At 44.5% G+C, this 19,059-nt stretch overlaps 1 long non-coding RNA gene across 6 annotated transcripts in view; it reads right to left on the bottom strand.

Annotated features, from left to right (window-relative positions):
* Positions 1–876: 876 nt before the first annotated feature.
* LOC103006547 (uncharacterized) overlaps positions 877–19,059 on the bottom strand; it is a 57,108-nt gene continuing 38,925 nt past the window's right edge. For 3 of the 6 annotated variants that reach the window (XR_009007290.1, XR_450108.2, XR_009007293.1), the window contains 4 exons: positions 13,752–13,894; positions 7,828–13,127; positions 3,808–4,019; positions 877–2,919 (listed from right to left, as the gene is read on the bottom strand). This is a non-coding gene — a long non-coding RNA (uncharacterized LOC103006547). Of the gene's footprint in view, positions 2,920–3,807; positions 4,020–5,541; positions 7,718–7,827; positions 13,128–13,751; positions 13,895–19,059 lie in introns of those variants that run through there. The other 3 variants (XR_009007292.1, XR_009007294.1, XR_009007291.1) reach the window with 3 other exon arrangements.

Here is a 19,059-nt window from a genome sequence, read left to right as displayed (position 1 = left end):
AAGGAAGGCAGGCAATGGTTAGGAACACTCTCTCTGACCTGGGGTGTGATTCCCAGCTATGCCATTTGGACAAGTTACTTAATTTTCCTTGGCCTCAGTTTCCTCATCCATTATATGAGAGATGATAATAACAGGTACCACATTTGGGATGCTATGGGGATTAAAAGAGGTATCACGACTGCAGTGCCTGGCACACTGAGGGATTTCAACAAATGGTAGCCACTGTTATTATCTGCACCCTGAAATTTCTGAATAATTAATCGTGATTGTGAGCACTTGAATGATTCTGTGTATTGCAATTTACACAGAGAGAGTGCTTTATTGTTTAAAAGCACATCTTTGCAATACAAATTGAAACGTGTCACCATCTATCACCTATCAAATTGGCAAATAATACTGCCCGATGTTGGTGAGAATGTGGGGAAATAGGCCTTTGCTGTTGATGGGAAGAGCTTTTTGGCACTAGGTATCAGGTCCCTTAAATGTGTCCACGCTGGGACCAAGCAGGATGAGGATCGAAGTCATATGGTAGCGAACGGTTGGGCAGAGATGGGAGCAGGATGTCTGGTGGAGGCAAAATGTAGAATCTAGGACGGATCCATGGAATTCACAGATCTTCTTTAGAGTCCCAGACATTCCAGGGAAGAGATATAAAATGTGTGGTCAAGCAAATCAAGTCTCACGAGATTGTTGTTTGGGTGTTAGAGAGAATGCTAACCCTTTAAGACTGGAGACACACAAAGAATATATCTCCAGCTGCCAACTGCACGTCCCCACCTGGAGGTGTCACAGGCATCTTCGCCTCAGCACACCCATGTTGGACCAACTGACTGCCCACACTCCCCACACTCCCCACCCAAAACTAGCATTCCAGTCTCAACAAACAACGTAAAAGATACCACAACCTACTGGCTGTTCAAGCCCCAGCCTGAGTGGTCATCCTCAATTTCTGCTTTCCCTTCACCTAGTACCACCACCAGCACCACCCCAAATGCCTAGGTCTAATTGCTCAACAGGTCCTGTTTCTTCTGCTTCCAAAATATATCCTGAATCCAGTGACTTCTCTAAGTCTCCATGGCTACTGTCTGATCTAGACCACCATTATTTCCCACCTGGCCAAGCCTTGTTGATTATCTTACTTCTACTCTTAATCCCTCCAAGTCATTCTCCAGGTAACAGCCTGGATGCTCTTTTAAAAATATAAACCAGATTGAGTCACTGGATTGCCCAGATGAAAACTCATCAATTTCATGTTGTCAACCTCTTCATCTTTGTCTACCATCCATCTTCCCCTCACCCACCACCCTGCAGACACACACGCCTTCCCTCTGTACCTCGAACAGTGCACACTCATGGCCTTTGCCCCTTGCTCTTCCTTTAGCCAGAAGGCTCCGTCGGTGGCTCTTCTCATCCTTCAGGTCTCTCCTCAAAGAGGTCTTCCCTTGCTAGACCAGCCAAAAGAGCCCCTCTAGTCATTATCACAATACCTTGTTCAATTTTGTTCACAGCACTTATCTCCAGTTGAAATTCTTTTATTTGTTGACTTGTACATTATGTTCCCCACCATCTCATACCACTATAATGTGAGCTCTGTGAGGGCAGAAGCCTGCTTACCTCGTTCATTGTTTATCCTCAGCATCCAGTGCATGGGAAGTGGTCAATAATTAGTGGGAAAACAAATCAGTGAATGAATATCGGGGTCACGCAAAGTTGTGGCACCTCCCACTCCAGGGTCCTCTGGTCCTTTATGACTTTGATGTTGGTGGTGGGAGAAAGGGGCAGAGAAGTGACAGAATAACAGGTCACCGGTTCTGATGGAAGGACAAGGATGAGTGCTTCTTGTTTAACCAAGGGGAAAACCAGAGGAGAGCTCAGGATTTGGTCCACATTACAGAGCAAGTTGACAGCAGGAGGAGAAGCTAAAGTTTCTGGATCCTTGGCAATTGTCCAGTTGATTGCTCCAGGTGTGTCTTGTCACTATCTCTATGGGGCTAGTTCACAATGGTATACAATGGATGAGAATTAACTCCATCCCAAAGGAAATTCTCTTGGGACATCTGGTCACAGGATATGTAGGAAGTTGATTAATGAATAAACATTCAAATGATGAAATGCTGAAACATCACTAGCTGGTACATGGCACAACAGAGATCCCTTACATTCGTATTCAAGGCACACCACTCTTCAGCTTCTTTCCAGATCTGGGGTCTCTTTTGACCTCGATTTCCCCATCAATGGGAAATACAATGAGAAGCAAATAATCAGCAAAGTCCCTTCCAGCCCTGATATTTTAGAATGCTTCTCTTGGACATGAGTTCCTTCCTCAAGCCAAACTGATTTACTTACTGTCCTCCCTGTCCCCTACCTATATGTAAACCTAAAAATACTCGCTTTTGTCTATACTGGCCCTCTATTAATAATGCTGCCATGTCCTCTCTGCTCTTTGAAATACTGTGTAGCCTTCAATGATCAATGGAATTTCTACTCCCACTCTTCTTTCTTATTTGTCCCAGCTGAAAATATTTTCCTTTTATAATCTCTTGGGCATTTATTGTCGAACCCAGGAGTTGGTAAACTACAGCCTGCAGGCCAAATCCAGGCCATGGGCCAAATCTGTTTGTTTTGTAAATAAAGTTTTATTGGAACACAGCCATCCAATTCATTTGTATATTGTCTATGGCTGCTCTTGATACACTACAAGACAGGGTTGAGTATTTGTAACAGAAACAGTATGGCTCACAAAGCCTAAATGTTTATTGTCTGGCTCTTTACAAAAAAAAAAATGTTTGCCAACTCCTGGCTAATCCATGCTTCTCAAACTTGAGTACACAAAGCTCCAGGCTGGGATCCACACATAAGATATCCAAAGTCACTGGTCAACACAGGTTATCTTCTTGGAGCATCGATTTTACTAGAAGACTGGGGAGAAAAAATGGTTAATAGAATGTAAATGTGGACATTAAAGCAACATATTTATATTAAGAAGTGGATTCCAGCATTTGCATGAAATAGTATGTGAAAATCCCAAATGTGACCAAAATTCCAAGCTTGGGAAGGGCTGCTTCACATTGTTGCTGCTCCTCCACTGTTACAAATATTTTGATATAAAATTTTGGGAGGTACCCATCCATGCCATTTAATTTGAGGTGAAAGTACGTATCTTATATGGTTTTGTATCCTAACCACTTCTGACACAATGCTTGACTATAACAACTCCAGAAGGTCTGAAGTCATTTATCTAGATAAATCCTAAAAGGTCCTCACCTGTCAGGATGGTAATGGGGTCCTGCCTAATGGCAGAGGAATGGACCAGAGGACTTGACCAGCAGAGGTCTCCTTCGCTATGAGGGGCAGGGCAAGGGGCTTATTAGTGCTTTGACTGTCTCTATGGCAACAAAAAATCTAATAACATTCTGTTACCTTAACAATATTTGCAACAATACCATCACCAATTCAAACCACTAATTAGTTCCTTCCTGAGCTGAAGGCAGAACCTATCTTATGATGACCTAGTTGCTTTTTGTTTATATTTGCCTTTTCTTTTCCTATTTACTTATTTTGGAGGAGAAGGGAGAGGAGATACTAGAAAGTTTACTCCAGCCCTGGCTGCCAACACCACCACTGTTAGCGTTTCTGCCAACCATTCCCCTCACCCCAAAGCATCTCTCTCTGACTTCTGAGGGCAGAATAATCCCTATTGCATAAAATGGTGACCACTCAGTTTGTTGTTGAATGTTGTTGCTTATCTTTGCTTTGTTTTTTAAAGGCAGATGTCCCTAGGAAAGGATAACACATAAAGTTACTAACCTTTTAGAATCGGGAGGTGTTTTTGGCACTGGGCGAGGGGGTAGATAGGCAGCCAGACTCCCAGTCAGGGTGGGAAGATCTGAGGTCAACCCCAATTCTGCCCCAAATCTGCTGGGCCAACTACCTGCCATTTTTGCACCTTCAGTTTTCTTTCTTGTAATGTGAAAGTTGAGAGCTGGGTAATCCCAAGGAGTGTTTTCAGTTGTAAGATCCTACAGTTCAAGGCAGCATAATTAATGGAAAGATTAAGGTCATGACCACATGGATAGGCCTCGAAAACATAAAGCAAACTGGAAAAGGTTAGTGGCAGAATGACATGTACTGTATGACACCACTCTAACTTTTTAATTTAATTTTTGGAATAGGTAACATAGTCCATCCACACTGTTCAAAAAAATCTTTAAGGAATTCATTTAAATATCTTCCTTCCCTCCTCTCACCCCTCTTTCCTCCCACATGCAAAATTGTTTTTAGTTTTTTGTATGTAAACTTTCAGACTTTCTTTATGCACATACAAAAACCAGTGGATAAGCAGGCTCATTTTCCCCTTTGCTGCACAAAAGGTAGCATACTATACACATTCTTCTGCACTTTTTTTGTTTTCACTTAATATGTATTAGAGAAATTTCCATATTATCATAGAGAGTGTCTTCATTCTTTTTTAGAACTGCAGAGGATTCCATTAAGGGGATGCCCCATAATTTATTCAACCAGTCCCCTATTGATAGATATGTGGATTTTTTCTAGTCTTTTTTATTACAAGCAATACTTCAATGAATAACCTTAAACACATGTGCTTTCGAACAAGCACAAATGTATCTAAAGACAAATTCCCAGAAATGGAATTTCCTTTGTAATTTTCTGCATTTGCTTTAATGATAGAGATTGTCAAATTACCATTTATAGAGATTATACCAATTCACTCACGCACGATCAGTCTGAGTGCCCCTTTCCCCACAACCTCTTCTATGCAGTTTTACCAAATCTTGAGTGCCTGTACTGACCAACTTGACAGGTTTAAAAAATATCTCAATGTGATTTAATTTGTATTGCTCTCTTGATGAATGAGACAGTGAATCTCTTCGTATAGTTAATAGCCATTTGTATTTCTTTCTGTGTAAATAAATACTTTTAGCCCTTTTTCATATACGTAAAATTTTAAAACACACCATACTATATAACATTTATGGCCATGGACATACATAATGAAGGACTGAAGTGACATTCACTAAGGTCAGTTGAGAGGTTGCCTCTAGATAGGAAGGCAGGGGGATGAGACAGGGGAGGGACACAAAGGGAACTCCACTAAGTGTGTGACATTTTTTTTCTTTTAAAAGAAGATATGAAGCAAGCATGGCAAAAAGAAAATAGAAGATGAAGAAAGGAAGGGAGGGAGAGAGGGAGGGAGGGAAGAGGGAGAGAGGGAAGGAAGGAAGGGAGGGAGGGAGGGAAGGAGGGAGGGAGGAAGGAAGGAAGGAAGGGGAAAATAAACTTTAAAATCAATGAACCTGAACTTGAATCTCAGCCCCACCACACATGCTCTGTGGTCTTTGACATTTCTCCTAATCTCTCTCTTTCCCAACTTCGATATCTGTAGGATATAGATAATGCCTACCTTGCAGAGTTAGTGTAATGACTAAAGATAATCCATGTAAAACCATGATTAGCACATAACTGTGCCTCAACAGTCATATTATAATCCTTAATATTAATTTGGTTATTATGATTCAAATATATAAAATACTTCAAGCCGAAGAAAGTTCTAGTAGCTTTTCTTGGCTCCACTATCTCTTTTTCCTTTGGGTTTCCCAAGGAGTATGCTTGAAGACACCACAGCAATGGTTTCAACCCCTCTAATGCCTTTTCCAAATGTCCTGCCCAGAGCTGCCTCTGTTGGAATGATTTGTGTGACTGGGTGAGAGAAGCCAGGGTGTGGTCAGGGAAGGAGGGGGGAGTTTCCTCTGTGTCACAACCTCTGTTCCCAAGAGCTGTGACCTCTGTTAACACTCGATGAGACTCTGGCTTCCCACTGTGCAGCGTCTAGAAGGTCCAAGCCCAACGCATACCTTCTCTGGGAACAAACTGTGAGCAAGAATCTCCCCACCATCCCTCTCCAGGACGACATGTGGGAGAATGACAACCGCACTTTACCTGAAATCTATAACCACCTGTGGCCTCAGAAGTGGCCATTTCCTCCCTCTGGCCTTAGTTTGCATTACATCAACAGGCAGCAAACTGCCACCCACTCCCCAAGGCAGTGGTACTTCAGCCTCTTATTGCCTCATTCCCCCAGAGAGAACCAGGAAATATATTCCTTTGCTGTAAACTCCTTTTATCAGAACAGGGAAGATTACAGCAGTAAACTTTGTTTTTTGGGGGGGAAATTATGCTCACAGTCTGAGACTGTCTTGTCAATACAGGTTCACTGCAGGAATTATAATAATTTCACAAGCTAATAGCATACAGGATAATGTCTCTTAATAAGCCAATAAAGAAATAACATACTCCAAATCAATAATAGATCAATTACACTATTGTTCCAGGCAAGAGGAGATGTAAGGAATGAAGTCCCAATTTAATTGAGGTGTGCCTTTCTACATGAGTTGGTTCCTGGGAGAGTCAGCTTAACCAACTGAGAGCCTGACATCCAGCTACCAGCAAAACGCAAGTTCCCTGTTGCTGGAGCACGTTGCTAGGGAACCAAGACGCTGGTGTTGACAAGCAAGATGATCTCCTGAGAGAGGTGCTGCACCGCTTTCCCCACTGCCCTTACCCCGTTACCCACACAGTAACTAATGCCCCAGGGTCTTCAGAGAGCTGCTTAGGTCAGCAAAGGGTCACCCTGCCCAGACCTAAATTCTCAGATTGTCCTCACAAACTCTGGGTATTTATAGTCTAAAGGTCCCCTGGCCATAGATGCTTCTTCATATTATTGCTAAGCCCCCAGTGGCGCCCCTGGGCAACTGAGCTACTGAGGGCTTATCGGCAGCCACAGATGTCGAGAGATGTCATCCTGATGCAGCTTCTTCATATCAAAACAACTTTACTTATAAAGACAACTTCATTCTTATATCAAAACAACTTCCCTCTTAAAAACAATTTCATTTTTGTCATAAGCAAGTGGATTTGATATCATATCAAACCACCGCACAACAACTTTGCACACTTTTTTTTTTATGGTTTTTTTTTTAATGTGATGATCCATTTATTTATTTATGGCTGTGTTGCGTCTTCGTTTCTGTGCGAGGGCTTTCTCTAGTTACGGCAAGTGGGGGCCACTCTTCATCGCGGTGCACGGGCCTCTCACTGTCGCGGCCTCTCTTGTTGCGGAGCACAAGCTCCAGACGTGCGGGCTCAGCAATTGTGGCTCACGGGCCTAGTTGCTCCGTGGCATGTGGGATCTTCCCAGACCAGGGCTCGAACCCGTGTCCCCTGCATTGGCAGGCAGACGCTCAACCACTGCGCCACCAGGGAAGCCCACTCCTTTTTTTTAAATAAATTTATTTGTTTATTTATTTATTTTTGGCTGTGTTGGGTCTTTGTTGCTGTGTGCAGGCTTTCTCTAGTTGCGGTGAGCAGGGGCTACTCTTCGTTGCGGTGCGCGGGCTTCTCATTGTCGTGGCTTCTGTTGCTGCGGAGCACGGGCTCTAGGCACGCAGGCTTCAGTAGTTGTGGCTTCCAGGCTCTAGAGCTCAGGCTCAGTAGTTGTGGCGTACGGGCTTAGTTGCTCCGCAGCATGTGGGATCTTCCTGGGCCAGGGCTCGAACCTGTGTCCTTTGCATTGGCAGGCGGATTCTTAACCACTGCGAAGGGAAGCCCCTGCACAGTCCTTCTTACACCTTTGGATTATTTCCTGAGTTGAATTGGTTTCTGTTCTTTTCCATTATTTTGATCCTAAAACAACAGAAAACTAGAAAGAAAAGAATAGAGGAAGGAGGGAGAAAGGAGGATGGCAAAGAGACAGAAAGAAAGAAAAAGAAAAAGACTCGAAACAGACAGCATCTTAGCAAAATAACTTACTGGACTCTGTGGAGAGGAAGATCCAGAAATGACGTAAAGGTCTGTGTCACACACCACCAGGTCCTTGATTAGTGGCTGAACCCACTATCGGAGCCATGACAGCATTCAGAGCCAATGCCATGAGCTGGGTGAGCCAAAGTCATGCCTGTTCTGATAACATCTGGAAGCTTCACCAAGCCAGCAAAGAAAACATCCTTCAATTATTGGTAGCAATGAACCAATAACAACCCATCAATTAACAAATTAAAATCATGGGGCAAGGTACTAACGGTTATTCATGGCAGGTGAAGATTACTTCCTCCTTGGCAGAACAGATCAGAATCAGAAAGGAAACTATAAGACACACAAAGTTTAACTTTCTGGCATTTGTTAAGTATTTCTTTCTTCTTTGAGCAACCTGGATTCCATGAAGCCAAGAACCTCTTTCTGTAGCATCCCTCGCAGGCCTGCTAACACATTTATGGTCAATGCCTCATCTCTCTTCCCTTTATCCAAAATTCCCTTCCACTGGCCTCATTTCCCATAGCTCTTTGCTGAGAGAAAATTACCTGCTCTGAGAAGCCAATCCTTCCAAAGTGATACTGGATGCAGTGGTAGACAGAGTAATAACCCTCCAAAGATATTCATGACTTAACCCCAGAATCTTTCAATTTTTCCAGGGGATTTCATGAGTGGGATTAAGGTTAAGGACCTTGAGATGGGAGGAGTATCCTGGATTATCCAGGTGAACCTAATCTAATTACTTGGCTCCTTAAAGATGGAGAACCTTTCTGTGCTGGGTCAGAAAGATGAGAGGGAAGAAGAAGAGTTGCTGACTTTCAAGATGGAGGAAGTGGACACAAGTCAAGGAATGTGAGTGGCTCTAGAAGCTGGGAATAGTCCTCAATGACAGCCAGCAAGGAAACAGCATCTCAGTCCTACAACCACAAGAAACTGAATTTTGCAAACAATCCAAATGTGCAAGGAAACAGATCCTTCCCCTAGAACCTCCAGTAATGAACACAGCTCTGCTGACACCTTGATTTTACCCTGCTGAGACCCATGTCAAAAGTCTGACCTACAGAACTGTAAGGTAATAAATTGGTGTTGTTTAAACCGCTATATTTGTGGAAGTTATTTTCTAGCAATAGAAAACTAATACAGATGTTAATATGAGACTCAGTCAGCAGGGCTTTCAGTTAGTTTGCTTTCTGAAGCAACTATTATGGTACCAGATAGGAAAAAAAAATCTCTCATATATTTTGGAACAGGCAGATTGTTTTACAATTCGTGGCCAGATGTGTCATCCACTTTGTTCATTCACCTGTTCCATAAATATTTATGGAATGCCAACTAGGTACCAGGTACATAGTTCTCTACACATATGGCTCCTTCTAGATCATGTCTACTACACAAGCGGATCCAGTCAGCAAGTCAATCAACAAATGTTCATTGAGCATCTACTGTGTATTAGGTACAAGGGCAACTCAATCAAGATTCACTGAAAGGGTCTTTTAGCTGCCTGGGAAGGCTGGGAAGCCTGAGATTCCAAATTGTGCAGTGGAATATTGGAATAGACAGCATCTGAGCCTGTCTACACAAGAGCTAGGAGGTATTACTGTCACCCTTTTACATATGCAAAAACTGAGGCTCAGAGAGATTAACAGCCAAATCACACTGCCCGTATGTGATGGAGCTGGAATTTAAAACCTTTTTTTTTTTTTAAAACCTTTTTTTAATTATAGTAAAACACAAATAACATAAAATTTACTATCTTTTACCATTTTTAAGTATACAGTTCAGTAGTATTAAGTACATGCACATTACTGTGCAGCCAATCTCCAGAATTCTTTTTCATCTTGCAAAACTGAAACTCCATGCCCATTAAACAACTCCCCATTCCCACCTCTTCCTAGCCCTTGGCAACCACCGTTCTACTTTCCGTCTCTCTGAATCTGACTATTTTAGGTACCTCATGTAAGTGGAACTTTAAAGTATTTGTTTTTTTGTATCTGGCTTATTGCACTTAGCATAATACCCACAAGGGTCATCCATATTGTAACATGTGTCAGAATTTCCTTCCTTAACATGTGTCAGAATTTCCTTCCTTTTTCAAGTCTGAATAATATTCCATTGTATTTATATACTACGTTTTGTTTATCCACTCATTCATGAATGGACACTTGGGTTGTTTCCATCTCGTGGCTATTGTGAATAATGTTGCTATGAACATGGACATACAAATATCTCTTCAAGACGCCACTTTCACTTCTTTTGGATATATACCAATGGAGCTGGAATTTGAACACAGATCTCTCTGACTCTGCTGTTCATTCTCTCCCGGGGTGCCACACAGCCTAGGGTGAAGTTACGGCTTTCTGTGCTGTAGCTAACCAGATACATGAAGTTTTTTGCTCACAGTCCATTCTACATAGAGCTAGTTTTATTCTATGATTTTCCAGTGATTAAAATACAACCAGATATTCTGCACTAAGAATAAAACTCAAACTCCTTGACCCTATATGATCTGGCCCCTGCCTATATGTCTAACCTCATTTCCAACCACTTGCTGTACTTTAGTCATACTGTCTCTGTTTCTACTCTTCAAACACAAAGAGCTGTTCCTACCTCAGGGTCTTTGCATTTGCTGTACATTCTCCCTGGGACTTTGCATAACTGGCTCCTTCTTATCATTCAGGTCTCAGCTCAAATGTGACCTCTTCAAAGAGACCTTCCCCCGCCACACTTTATAAAGTAGCACCTCCTATCACTATCTAGCACATTGTTCTCCTTTATTTTCTTCATAACTAGCTAAAATTTATTTTGTTGTTGTTGTTTTCTCGTTTATTATCTATCTCCCTCACAAGAATGTATTTTCCACAGTTATCTTATCTATCTTATTCCTCCAGTATCCCCAGAGCATAGAACCATACCTTGTACATAACAGGTGCTTATCAAATATTTGTTGAATAAAGGAATGTATGAGGAACTTCACTGCAGTATTGTTTATCATATCCAAAAAATGGAAACGGAGTGATTTGAATCAAACTGATTTTATAATTTATCACCTAGTACAGGTCACTTAGAGAATGAAAGAGGTTATTGTTAATTATTATACCAGATCTATAGGCAAAACCAGGACTGCATGACGGCTCTACCTTAATCATTTATTCCAATCTCTTCAATTTGCAGATGAGGACATTTAGGAGACCCAGAGAGGGAAAGTCACTTGATGAAGGTTGCACAGCAAGTTAGGTGCAGAGGTGGAAAAAGCCTCAACTGCTGACACTCAGGCTGGGGCCCTTGATTCTTCACTGCTTGGTTGCTCTGAAGCTCAGTAAAACATTCCCCCCCATCTGCCACTGTGCCCTCACATGACTCTGGGAGAAAACAGAGCTCATTTTTCTGTCCCAAGAAGCATGCAGTTTGGAGCTCTTCTCTTTCTCTTACTTTTTCTTCCCCCTTTTTGTGGTCGTATACTGGGCTGGCTGGAGGGGAAGTACTTAGGTATCGTGGGATTTCACTGCTGTTCCATTACATAAGTGAAAGCCCTACCAAGGGGAGAATGAAATGCAAAGCAGGGCCATCTGACCACTTCCTTGGCTGGTCCCGGGACTGCCTGGGTCACCCCAGGGCTTGGTTCTGGGAAATGCTCATTCAGTACATTCCTCATCCAACAACTATTTCTTGAGCATCTTCTAGGTTCCAGGCTATACTGTGCTATACACATGGTATATAAGAATGGATCAGCAAGACATGATCGCTGCCCTCATGGGGAGCCCATTATGGAAAAGGGTGAGTGTTGGATAATAAACATATACAGACAAATTAATTACAGACATGGTTAGTTCTAGAAAGGAAATAGAGCACTCTGATGAACAGTAATAATAGCTGACACCTAATGAAGTCATCTTTGTCTCTACCACTTTGTGAGATAAATATTATGATCTTCATCTTACACATGTGGAAACAGAAGCACAAGGAGTTTGGGTGACTGCCCAAGGTCACACAGCTGGTATGTGTCAGAGCTGAACTTGAACCCCAGAGACTTGCTTCAGAGCCTGAGTCCTTAACCACAAGCTATCTTGGGCAGGAGAGGGTCAGAGGGGAGTGCGTGTTTTCAATAGGGCAGGGAAGGCCTTTCTGAGGAAGTGGCATATAAACTGAGATGAACTGTAGAAAGAACTGGCAGAAGAATGTTCTAGGCAGAAAAAGGAACATGTGGACAAAGGTGGGAAAGAGGCTGGTGTGTCCTATAATCCGTCAGAAGGCCTGGGAGATTGAGGCGGAGGTTGGATTTTATTCAAGGTGCCCCTCACAAAGTGTCTTTGCAGACGTATATTTTCTCATTTGATCAAACAGCCTGGTCAGGCCAGTCGAGCAAGTGTTATCATCCATGTTTTACAGAACACTGTATGTTGTTTCTGGGAACTTGGGGTCAGAGGTGGCCCCAAGACTTTGAACTTGTGTCAAGAGCTCTTTCTACTCAACCTCCCTGCTGAGGCCCCAGCTGGCCCTTCGCTGTCCCTGTCGTCCCTTAACTATAATGTACCCCTGTCTCCCCAGCACCTCCTCCTCCTCTCACCTCAGAATTTACCTCTTCAGCTGCCTTAACACCTTAATTTCTAGGAGAATCTGATAAACAAATCTGTTCTTATCTGCTAATGGGGAATAAAGCCCTGTAGAAACCTAGCGTGAACTTGTTTTTCTATCCCTATGAAAACCTACAACAGCCTTCCTTTCTTCCAGTCATAAGATCAGCCTCCAGCTATTAGCATTCCCTTTCTGCCAAAGTGGCCATCATTATTTGATTCTTGGCCTGTTCCCAGAGGAGCCTGGCAGAGTTTGAGCCTTGGGCCTTTGGTTAACAGGTAGCAGCTGACAGATGCCAATAATCCAAGCATTGTTCAGATCAGCTAATTCCCTGTCTGTGAATGTGATCACATCCACCCTCAGAAACCATCCCCAGGAGATGGGGCGGCAGGGCTGCGGGCTCCTCATCATGGCACACAAGCTGTCCAAGTCCCAAACACTGCCTTCCTCTCCACCTCAGCCTGTCCTGCTTCCTACCTTGACCTTGGGGCCCAGACTCACCAGACGTTTCTCACCATGAGCTCTGAGCACACACCACGAGCTTTCACACCTGCGTGCCGCTCCCTCTGCTTGTGACACCCTCCCCACCTTCTTTACCGGCTCCCCCCTTGGCCTGAATACAACCCAGATACCGCTCGCCCGGGAAGCCTCCTCCGACTGCACCTCGCTGAGCCTCACACTCCCCTCCTCCGTGCTTCCAATCTTAATGAGCAGCATTCTTTGAGTACCTGTAATACACCACACACTCTGTTAAGCTCATTACACAGATCATCGCAATATGAGAGCATTTTAAAGAGGCAGATTCTCTCATCCTACTATTTTACCATTGAAGAAACTGAATCATAGTAATGCACCCACGGCTGAGCAGAAAGTGCTGCAGGTGGGATACAACCCAGGTAGACTGCGTTCAGGATGTGGATCATCACCATCTGCTGTATTCACCATCACAACTAACACTTATTGGGCACTTACAGTATACCTCCATAGCTCTAGGACATTGACGTACACCTTCTCATTGAACTTTCATAAGTCCTATAAAATTTAGTCACTACAAGGTAGGTGTTATTATGTCCATTTTAAAGGTGAGAAAACTGAGGCCTAGAGTGTTTTCATTATTTAGCTAAACCACACATTGAGCAGAATGCATGGAATGCACCACCGCACTGAAATTGCCCAGATTAGCTGAGGCTGCTAGCGATCTACCCAACACCCCTTCTCCTCCTCTTTCGTAATATCAAAGACTGTATTGTCAGAGATAACAATGTGTCCAATTTAAGAAAACAAATAAGATAAACAAAACCTCTCCCAGACACCTCTGCAAATAGGGTAGCTGAGGAAACGTAAGTCAATACCTTGGTGTGGGGCTTCCAGGAAATCATTCAAAGAGGGTATACTCTGCTATTATGTACCATTTGCATTTGGTCCTTTCTCCTTCTTCCTGTTTGAGACACGCAGACTGGATCTCCAACAGCCATCTTTTGACCATGAAGCAATCCTACGGAAAAAAAAAAAAAAAAAAAGGATCAGAAGAAAAGAAGGAACCTGGGATCATGGTGACACCATGTTGACAGAGCAACCAGACCAGCCTTGGGCCATCCAGCTCCAAACTTCACGGAATGTGGAAGAAAAAAAAGAGTTGTTTAAACTCTGTTGCTTTGATTCTCTGTTACTTGAAGCCAAATGCAATTCCTAACTCACTTACTTTGCTATGTGGCTGACCAACCATCCCACTGAGCTGTGTGGTCCTCAAGAGTGAACTCAAAGTACCACTTGCCTCTGTACCAATGTCAGGAGCACAGCACCTGGGTCATTGTATTGACCTCGACCAACTCTGACTTTCTTGCCATTTTACTCAGCCTCCTTGGAGGCAAAAGAGATGAAGTTAGGAAACAGACATTTCTTTTATTTATTTATTTATTTATTTATTTATTTATTTTTGCGTGTTGGGTCTTCGTTTCTGTGCGAGGGCTTTCCTCTAGTTGCGGCGAGCGGGGGCCACTCTTCATCGCGGTGCGTGGGCCTCTCACTATCGCGGCCTCTCTTGTTGCGGAGCACAGGCTCCAGACGCGCAGGCTCAGTAGTTGTGGCTCACGGACCTAGTTGCTCCGTGGCATGTGGGATCTTCCCAGACCAGGGCTCGAACCCGTGTCCCCTGCATTGGCAGGCAGATTCTCAACCACTGCGCCACCAGGGAAGCCCCGGAAACAGACATTTCTGATTCCATGGCACAGAATTAAGGGAAGGGCGAAGGAAAGCGTGAAGAGAAGTTGGCTCCAGCATGTGAAGCGCAGACACTGGGGAGAACCGACCCAGCCTCCAACCTGCTCAGGTGTGGGAGGGCAATGCTGTCTGAGTGCCAGGAGCTCCACTTGCTCCTCTGCTTCAAGCAGTGATGGTGCCATTTCCATGCCTGGGAAACCCAGGGCCAGGAGCCAATTTAAACCTGGTTAAGTGAAGTCAGGAGAGTACCTGAACCAGAGCTGGCTGTCAGCTTGTGCAAAATAGCCAGCCTCTCCAAGTACTGCAATTTGAGGAATTATCTTACATCTCAACCGTCTCCTCACCACACCTGAAATCCAACCACAAGACTGTTGGTGCCAATGCGGTATAAGGCTTGCCATGCCAATGCCCCTAAGACAATGAGTGCACTGGCTGTTGGGAAAGTCAACCTCTGGGAACCTCAGTTTCCTCATCTGTACAGTGGAAATAATACTGCCTACCTCTGTTTCCATATGGGGAGTTGGTAAGAGGATCAAATATCATGATGAACAGGAAAGCCCTTTTGTAAACAGTAAAACATTATACAAACCCAAGATAGTGCATGTATTCATTTTTCTGGGGCCTCAGCTTCCACAATTATGGAAAATTCCTTCCAGATCCCTCATTCTATATTTATTACAATGTTTTCTACACTCAAGTGTACACAGCATAAAAAAGTTGTTGAGGAGGAGGGAGAAGATGGCGGAAGAGTAAGACGCGGAGATCACCTTCTTTCCCACAGATACAGTAGAAATACATCTACACGTGGGAATGCTCCTACAGAACACCCACTGAACGCTGGCAGAAAACGTCCGACCTCCAAAAAGGCAAGAAACTCCCCCCGTACTTGGGTAGGGCAAAAGAAAAAAGAAATAACAGAGACAAAAGAATAAGGACGGCACCTGCACCAGTGGGAGGGAGCTGTGAAGGAGGAAAGGTTTCCACGCACTAGGAAGCCCCTTCGCGGGCGGAGACTGCGGATGGTGGAGGGGGGAAGCTTTGGAGCCACGGAGGAGAGTGCAGCCACAGGGGTGCGGAGGGCAAAGCGGAGAGGTTCCCGCACAGAGGCTCGGCGTCGAGCAGCACTCACCAGCCCGAGAGGCTTGTCTGCTTCCCCGCCGGGGCGGGCGGGGCTGGGAGCTGAGGCTCGGGCTTCGGTTGGATCGCAGGGAGAGGACTGGGGCTGGCGGCGTGAACACAGCCTGAAGGGTTTAGTGCACCACAGGTAGCCGGAAGTGAGTCCGGGAAAAAGTCTGCAGCTGCCGAAGAGGCAAGAGACTTTTTCTTGCCTCTTTGTTTCGCGGCGGGCAAGGAGAGGGGATTCAGAGCGCCGCCTAAACGAACTCCAGAGAAGGGCGCGAGCCGCGGCTATCAGCGCGGATCTCACAGCAACAGGGGCGCAGAGGGAAAAACGGAGAGACTCCCGCACAGAGGCTCGGCGCCGAGCAGCGCTCACCAGCCCGAGAGGCTTGTCTGCTCACCCGCCGGGGCGGGCGGGGCTGGGAGCTGAGGCTCGGCTTCGGTCGGATCGCAGGGAGAGGACTGGGGCTGGCGGCGTGAACACAGCCTGAAGGGTTTAGTGCACCACAGCTAGCCGGGAGGGAGACCGGGAAAAGGTCTGCAGCTGCCGAAGAGGCAAAAGACTTTTTCTTGCCTCTTAGTTTCGCTGCGCGCAAGGAGAGCGGATTCAGAGCGCCGCCTAAACGAACTCCAGAGAAGGGCGCGAGCCGCGGCGATCAGCGCGGATCCCAGAGACGGGCGTGAGACGCTGGGGCTGCTGCTGCCGCCTCCAAAAAGCCTGTGTGTGAGCACAGGTCACTCTCCACACCGCCTCTCCCGGTAGCCTGTGCAGCCCGCCACTGCCAGGGTCCCGGGATCCGGGGACAACATCCCCGGGAGAACGCACTGCGTGCCTCAGGCTGGTGCAACGTCACGCCGGCCTCGGCCGCCGCAGGCTCGCCCCGCCTCCTCTGTACCCCTCCCTCCCCGCGGCCTGGGTGAGCCAGAGCCCCCGAAGCAGCTGCTCCTTTAACCCCGTCCTGTCTGGGCGGGGAACAGACGCCCTCAGGCGACCTACACGCAGAGGAGGGTCCAAATCCAAAGCTGAACCCCAGGAGCTGTGCGAACAGGGAAGAGAAGGGGAAATCTCTCCCAGCAGCCTCAGAAGCAGCGGATTACAACTCCACAAACAACTTGATGTGCCTGCATCTGTTGAATACCTGAATAGACAACGAATCATCCCAAATTCAGGAGGTGGACTTTGGGAGCAGGAGATATTAATTTTTCCCCTTTTCCTTTTTTTTTTTTTTTGTGAGTGTATATGTATATGCTTCTGGGTGAGATTTTGTCTGTATAGCTTTGCTTTACAATAGCTTTATTTTACTTCACTATATTATAGCCTCTTTCTTTCTTTCTTTCTATTTTTTCTCCCTTTTACTCTGAGCTGTGTGGACGAAAGGCTCTTGGTGCTCCAGCCAGGCATCAGGGCCGTGCCTCTGAGGTGGGAGAGCCAACTTCAGAACACTGGTCCACAAGAGACCTCCCAGCTCCACGTAATACCAAACGGCAAAAATCTCCCAGAGATCTCCATCTCAACATCAAGACCCAGCTTCACCCAACGACCAGCAAGCTACAGTGCTGGACACCCTATGCCAAACAACTAGCTAGACAGGAACACAACCCCATCCATTAGCAGAGAGGCTGCCTAAAATCATAATAAGGCCACAAACTCCCCAAAATACACCACCAGACGTGGACGTGCCCACCAGAAAGACAAGATCTAGCCTCAGCCACCAGAACTCAGGCACTAGTTCCCTCCACCAGGAAGCCTACACAACCCACTGAACCAACCTTAGCCACTGGGGACAGATACCAAAAACAACGGGAACTACGAACCTGCAGCCTGTGAAAAGGAGACCCCAAACACAGTAAGACAGGCAAAATGAGATGACAGAAAAACACACAGCAGATGAAGGAGCAGGCTCAAAACACACTGGACTTAACAAATGAAGAGGAAATAGGTAGTCTACCTGAAAAAGAATTCAGAATAATGATAGTAAGGATGATCCAAAATCTTGGAAATAGAATAGACAAAATGCAAGAAACATTTAACAAGGATGTAGAAGAACTAAAGAGGAACCAAGCAATGATGAAGAACACAATAAATGAAATTAAACATACTCTAGATAGGATCAATAGTAGAATAACTGAGGCAGAAGAAAGGATAAGTGACCTGGAAGATAAAATGGTGGAAATAACTACTACAGAGCAGGATAAAGAAAAAAGAATGAAAAGAACTGAGGACAGTCTCAGGGACCTCTGGGACAACATTAAACGCTCCAACATTCGAATTATAGGGGTACCAGAAGAAGAAGAGAAAAAGAAAGGGACTGAGAAAATTTTTGAAGAGATTATAGTTGAAAACTTCCCTAATATGGGAAAGGAAATAGTTAATCAAGTCCTGGAAGCACAGAGAGTCCCATACAGGATAAACCCAAGGAGGAACACGCCAAGACACATATTAATCAAACTGTCAAAAATTAAATATAAGGAAAACATATTAAAGGCAGCAAGGGGAAAAAAACAAATAACACACAAGGGAATCCCCATAAGGTTAACATCTGATCTATCAGCAGAAACTCTGCAAGCCAGAAGGGAGTGGCAGGATATACTTAAAGTGATGAAGGAGAAAAACCTACAACCAAGATTACTCTACCCAGCAAGGATCTCATTCAGATTTGATGGAGAAATTAAAACCTTTACAGACAAGCAAAAGCTGAGAGAGTTCAGCACCACCAAACCAGCTTTACAACAAATGCTAAAGGAAATTCTCTAGGCAAGAAACACAAGAGAAGGAAAACACCTACAATAACAAACCCAATACATTTAAGAAAATGGGAATAGGAACATACATATCGATAATTACCTTGAATGTAAATGGATTAAATGCTCCCACCAAAAGACACAGGCTGGCTGAATGGATACAAAAACAAGACCCATATATATGCTGTCTACAAGAGACCCATTTCAGACCTAGAGACACATACAGATTGAAAGTGAGGGGATGGAAAAAGATATTCCATGCAAATGGAAATCAAAAGAAAGCTGGAGTAGCAATTCTCATATCAGACAAAATAGACTTTAAAATAAAGACTATTACAAGAGACAAAGAAGGATACTATATAATGATCAAGGGATCGATCCAAGAGGAAGGTATAACAATTGTAAATATTTATGCACCCAACATAGGAGCACCTCAATACATAAGGCAAATACTAACAGCCATAAAAGGGGAAATTGACAGCAACACAATCATAGTAGGGGACTTTAACACCCCACTTTCACCAATGGACAGATCATCCAAAATGAAAATAAATAAGGAAACACAAGCTTTAAATGATA

Source organism: Balaenoptera acutorostrata, chromosome 2, assembly GCF_949987535.1.
Source record: "Balaenoptera acutorostrata chromosome 2, mBalAcu1.1, whole genome shotgun sequence".
NCBI classification, from domain to species: Eukaryota; Metazoa; Chordata; class Mammalia; order Artiodactyla; family Balaenopteridae; genus Balaenoptera; species Balaenoptera acutorostrata.
The sequence above is the reverse complement of the archived record's forward strand: the minus strand, read 5'-3'. Positions and strand labels throughout refer to the sequence as shown.